This window comes from Eleutherodactylus coqui, chromosome 12, assembly GCF_035609145.1.
Source record: "Eleutherodactylus coqui strain aEleCoq1 chromosome 12, aEleCoq1.hap1, whole genome shotgun sequence".
Taxonomy (NCBI): domain Eukaryota; kingdom Metazoa; phylum Chordata; class Amphibia; order Anura; family Eleutherodactylidae; genus Eleutherodactylus; species Eleutherodactylus coqui.
Window position 1 is genome coordinate 37,965,423 of NC_089848.1, and position 6,604 is coordinate 37,972,026.

Here is a 6,604-nt window from a genome sequence, read left to right on the forward strand (position 1 = left end):
AGCCAGAAGAGGATAGCATAGATTTGTTGGTTGTAGAAACATGCTGGGGCCTGGTGAAGGACAACGTGAAAACATTTTTCAACATCGAACATAATGTCCCCTAGATTTACATGAAAGAATATAGACTTAGCCACATCTTCTTTTCACTGATGACTTCTTGCTATGCAGCATATTCGGCATTTCTATGGCTACGGTCAGCATTGGCTGGGTGCAGCAGGCAGGGATGTCCTATCTACAGGACAATACGAATAACTTTGGAGAATAAAAAATATTCTAAATTTTTTTTTTGTAATATACATATGCATGCTAAAGGATAGTGGATCATCTTGGATGTTATTGTTTTAACAACATCCATGACTGAACATGTCACCACTGATGCAGTGATGGCCATTCATTTGGATAACACATGTATTTGACATAATAAGTGTGTAAATATTTACATATAAGACGACATAGATGTACATTTGCATATTAATAAAGAAAGGAAAAATGAGAGAAAGGGAGAGCAGTCATTGTAAATACATTTTAGGAACATTCTAGTAATAGTTGCATTGCCCTATGTGAACAGGGAACCCAGTCATACAGATAGCTACATGCTGGTTGCAAGCCCGGACAAATGGGGAGGGATGGAGAAAACAATGGAAAACTACTACACTTTCTGCCAAAATACTTTATGGATCACAGCAAAACATTTTCAAACATGGTGCCGGAAGCTGATCTCCCTGGGCAAGAAAGCACCCAACAAGCAACAACGGAAGAACAAAAACAAAGCTTTAGTAGCTCGGACATTTGTGACACAGGCTGGACAAATCTGAAAGGACTCTGGTCTATTATTGTAGCCTTATGCGAAAGAAATCATCTGTGTTTCACAAAGGTTCGCAGTATCGGAACTTGGCCCATCCACCGCATGAATGTAGGCAAACTGGACATCATAAAAAATGAAATGAAGTTGCTTAACACCAATATTCTTGGCATCGGCGAGTTACACTGGACAGGTAGCAGCTATTTTAACAGCAACGACTACATGGTTGACCACTTAACATCAGATGCAATGGAGTAACTCTAATCAGAAAGTCATTCAATGTCTGAATGCCATGAATGACAGAATCATATCCCTACGCTTCCATGGAACGCCTTGCTCCTTCACAGTTTTGCAGATTGAAAAAGTTTATGCGGATCTTCAAGAAGCAATGAATCAAGTTCTCACCAAGGGCATCATCTTTATTACTGGGTACTTCAATTTACTAAGGTAGGCATGGGAGAAGAACCACTGGTTGTAGGGAAATCCAGGTCAAGAGAACTGGATGAGGCTGGTCATAGTTTGTTTCAATGCTGTCAAAAAAATCATTTATTAATTGGACACGTGGTTTGAGCAGCCAAAATGCCATTTATATATGTGGCCAGCTACAAATGGATAGCATCGCAACCAGATTGACTATTTCATCTGCCAACAATGTTGGAAGAGCTCAGTACAAGCAGTCAAAATGCTACCTGGTGCAGATCGTAGTACTGACTGCCAGCTACTTGTTGCGAAAGTCAAACTCTGTTTCAACAACAGAAAAGATCACCTGCAACATCTCAACAGAATATGCGGTAGAGGTAAAAAACTGATTTGACTCACTCAGCACAACTGGAAAAACTCCAGATACATTATGGGAAGAAATTACATTTACCATAAGAGACAAATCTGAACAATTCATCCCATACAGGAAACTAACAAAATAGCTCTTGGATGCTGCAATCGAAATCGCCAACAAGAGACAAACAGCCAAAGCCACTGGCATCAGCATTGATTTCAGATTGCTAAATGCTGAATTTCAGTGAGAACCACAATGTAACATCAGAAAGAAGCAAGCAAGGTCACATCCATGAGCTCATCAGCCATCAACAGCTATTATTTCACCCCACAAGTCAGAAACTATCACAGATCAAAATGGCAAACTACTTCATAGTGAAGATCAAATTAAACAAAGGTGGCAAGAACATAGAGCAAAGCTATATGCAGGCAATGGACCAAGTCAATCAGTCAGGACATTCCAACAGAAGAAGAGACAGATTTTCTGAAGGAGGAAGTAGCCTGGGCTAAGAAACAACTTCCAAACTCAAAATCTCCGGGCATTGACCGAATACCAGCAGAATTGTGTAATCCAGTGCATTTGATTGTTCCGCGTATTACCGCTAATTAAAAGCATGCGGAATTTGCAATTTCTCTCCAGTCATGTGAGACTGGCCCAAGGTAGAGCTATATCTTTTTATCACGTGTTAGACAACGCACATCTACGGTATGGGTTTCCAATTCAGACAATAGACACAGTAGCCCCCAGAGGCTTAAACCAGGGAATTGAATCATTTGATTTTTGACAGAAATTGTCCATGAAAAATGATTTTCGTTATATGTATATTGTAACCACGCGCCAATTGTGAAGATGCATTAACTTTCCAACTTTTCATATGCATCAACTTTGTAATATGTTTTACTATGCATTAATTTTCTAAATTGCGTAATGTGCATTAATTTTATGCATTCATTGACTTTTTTTATGCATCTGTTGCATTATGCAGTTATTTACAATCTCCTTTTTATACATCTGTCTTGGTTGATTTGTTTATTCTAATAAAATTCAGTATTTAACTCTTTTTACCTTTTTTCCCCCTTCCTCTCCCTCTTTGTTACGTTCCCCATCTGCAATACACGCCACACCCCTTATATCAGTGGTAGCGAACCTATGGCACGCATGCCAGAGGCAGCACGCAGAGATCACCCTACAGGCATGCGCCGCCATTGGCCGCTCACCACTAGTGAATACCAGCAGGGGCCGCGGCTCCCCTGCTGGCATTCACAAACAGCGCTGTTAGCCGCGCTGATCCCGGCACACACTGGTTCCGCAAAAGCATCCAGGGGAGGAGGCGTTCGGCAGCACACTGACGTCACAGTGTGCGCCGGGAGCATATTAACTTTTTCTTCCCCACTTCTGCCGCAATCAGCAATTCCCAGCAACCTGACTGGTTGTTTGGGTTGGCTGATTTGCCAAACAACCAATCAGGTTGCTGGGAATTACCTATTGCAGCAGAAGTGGGGAAGAAAAAGTTAATATGCGGGCCAGACCATCGCCGACCAGAAGAGGAGCTGAGCTTCCAAGAGGAGGAGGGGGTAAGTATGGGGGTCTCGAGGCGGGGGGCGCTGTGGGGTGTCACTATTGCACTGGGGGCCGCTGTGGGGTGTCCCTAATGCACTGGGGGCTGCTGTAGGGTGTCACTATTGAACTGGGGGCCGTTGTGGGGTGTCACTGCTATACTGGGGGGTTGTCACTATTATACTGGGGGTGTGTCACTATTATCGCTAGGGTCGCTGGAGGGTGGGGGTCACTACTACCGCTGGGGCCGCTGTGGAGTGGGGGTCACTATTACCACTGGGGCACTGTGGGATGGGGGTCACTATTACCGCTGGGGCCGCTGTGGGGTGAGGCTCACTATTATCACTGTGGGGTGGGGGTCACTATTACCGCTGGGGCCGCTGTGGGGTGGGGGTCACTATTACCACTGGGGCCGCTGGGGGTCACTATTATCGCTGGGGGGGTCACTATTACAGCGGGGGCCACTGGGGGTGTGTGGCTCACTATTACCACTAGGTGGGGGTCACTATTATCACTGGGGCTGCTGGGGGGGTTTCACTATTACCGCTGGGATATGTTGACATGTGGCGGAAATGGGCAGGGCTGTTTCAGAATAGACATGGGGCAGATTTTGACTGCTTTTTGGATGCGGAAATGCTGCAGAATTTTCCACAGTATTTTCCGCTGAGGACATTCTGCAGCATTTTCTCATCCAAAAAGCTGTCAAAATCTGCACACTGTGTATTTGGAAGCGGCCCTGTCCTTTTTAGAACGACGTGGGTAAAACCATATGTCGTGATAAGCCCCGCCCCCTGACGTGTTGGCACTTTGCGATAAAGTAGTGTCTTTTGGGTTGCAGTTTGGGCACTCGGTCTCTAAGAGGTTCGCCATCACTGCCTTATATCATGTTTTTTCATTTGTCACTTTTTGCTTCTTGTAACAAAGGGTTAAATCCCCTTTCCTCTGGTTCTTAAGTAATAGAGATTAATTGTTGTAGTAGTGCATTCTGGCAGTTTTTCTCCCTAAAGGGTTGTTTTTAGAGATGAGCGAGCACCAAAATGCTCGGGTGCTCGTTACTCGGGACGAAATTATCGCGATGCTCGAGGGTTTGTTTCGAATAACGAACCCCATTGAAGTCAATGGGCGACCCGAGCATTTTTGTATATCGCCGATGCTCGCTAAGGTTTCCATTTGGGAAAATCTGGGCAATTCAAGAAAGTGATGGGAACGACACAGCAACGGATAGGGCAGGCGAGGGGCTACATGTTGGGCTACATCTTAAGTTCCCAGGTCCCACTATTAAGCCACAATAGCGGCAAGAGTGCCCCCCCCCCCCCCCCTCCCAACAACTTTTACTTCTGAAAAGCCCTCATTAGCTATGCATACCTTAGCTAAGCACCACACTACCTCCAACAAAGCACAATCACTGCCTGCATGACACTCCGCTGCCACTTCTCCTGGGTTACATGCTGCCCAACCCCCCCCCCCGCGCACGACGCAGTGTCCCTGCGCAGCCTTCAGCTGCCCTCATGCCACGCCACCCTCATGTCTATTTATAAGTGCGTCTGCCATGAGGAGGAACCGCAGGCACACACTGCACAGGGTTGGCATGGCTAGGCAGCGACCCTCTTTAAAAGGGGCGGGGCGATAGCCCACAATGCTGTACAGAAGCAATGAGAAATATAATCCTGTGCCACCGCCATCAGGAGCTGCACACGTGGGCATAGCAATGGGGAACCTATGTGCCACACACTATTCATTCTGTCAAGGTGTCTGCATGCCCCAGTCAGACCGCGTTTTTTTATAAATAGTCACAGGCAGGTACAACTCCGCAATGGGAATTCCGTGTGCACCCACAGCATGGGTGGCTCTCTGGAACCCACCGGCTGTACATAAATGTATCCCATTGCAGTGCCCTGGACAGCAGAGCTAACGTCAGATTAAATGCAGGTGGGCTTCGGCCCACACTGCATGCCCCAGTCAGACTGGGGTTCTTTAGAAGTGGACACATGCAGTTACAACTCCCTGTGGACCCACAGCATGGGTGGGTGCCAGGAAGCCACCGGCGGTACATAAATATATCCCATTGCATTGCCCATCACAGCTGAGGTAATGTCATGTTTAATGCAGGTGGGCTTCGGCCCACACTGCATGCCCCAGTCAGACTGGGGTTCTTTAGAAGTGGACACATGCAGTTACAACTCCCTGTGGACCCACAGCATGGGTGGTTCCCTGGAACCCACCGGCGGTACATAAATATATCCCATTGCAGTGCCCAGCACAGCTGATGTAACGTCAGCTTTAATGCAGGTGGGCAAAAAATTAATTGGATTACACTGTAGGCGAGGGCCCCAAAAAATTGGTGTACCAACAGTACTAATGTACGTCAGAAAAATTGCCCATGCCCAACCAAGAGGGCAGGTGAAACCCATTAATCGCTTTGGTTAATGTGGCTTAATTTGTAACTAGGCCTGGAGGCAGCCCACTTAAAAGAAAAATTGGTTCAGGTGAAAGTTTCAACGCTTTAATGAGCATTGAAACGTATAAAAATTGTTTACAAAAATTATATGAGTGAGCCTTGTGGCCCTAAGAAAAATTGCCCGTTCGGCGTGATTACGTCAGGTTTCAAGAGGAGGAGGAGCAGGAGGAGGAGGATGAATATTATACACAGATTGATGAAGCTAAAAGGTCCACGTTTTTGATGGTGATAGAGAACAATACTTCCATCCGCGGGTGCAGCCTACGTATTGTTTAGGTATCGCTGCTGTCCGCTGGGGAAGAAGAGAAGTCTGGGGAAATCCAGGCTTTGTTCATCTTGATGAGTGTTAGCCTGTCTGCACTGTCGGTTGACAGGTGGGTACGCTTATCCGTGATGATTCCCCCAGCCGCACTAAACACCCTCTCTGACAAGACGCTAGCCGCACGACAAGCAAGCACCTCCAGGGCATACAGCGCGAGTTCAGGCCACGTGTCCAGCTTCGAGACCCAGTAGTTGTAGGGGGCAGAGGCGTCACGGAGGACGGTCGTGCGATCGGCTACGTACTCCCTCACCATCCTTTTACAGTGCTCCCGCCGACTCAGCCTTGACTGGGGAGCTGTGACACAGTCTTGCTGGGGAGCCAGAAAGCTGTCAAAGGCTTTAGAGAGTGTTCCCCTGCCTGTGCTGTACATGCTGCCTGATCTCTGCGCCTCCCCTGCTACCTGGCCCTTGGAACTGCGCCTTCGGCCACTAGCGCTGTCGGATGGGAATTTTACCATCAGTTTGTCCGCCAGGGTCCTGTGGTATAGCATCACTCTCGAACCGCTTTCCTCTTCGGGTATGAGAGTGGAAAGGTTCTCCTTATACCGTGGGTCGAGCAGTGTGTACACCCAGTAATCCGTAGTGGCCAGAATGCGTGTAACGCGAGGGTCACGAGAAAGGCATCCTAACATGAAGTCAGCCATGTGTGCCAGGGTACCTGTACGCAACACATGGCTGTCCGCACTAGGAA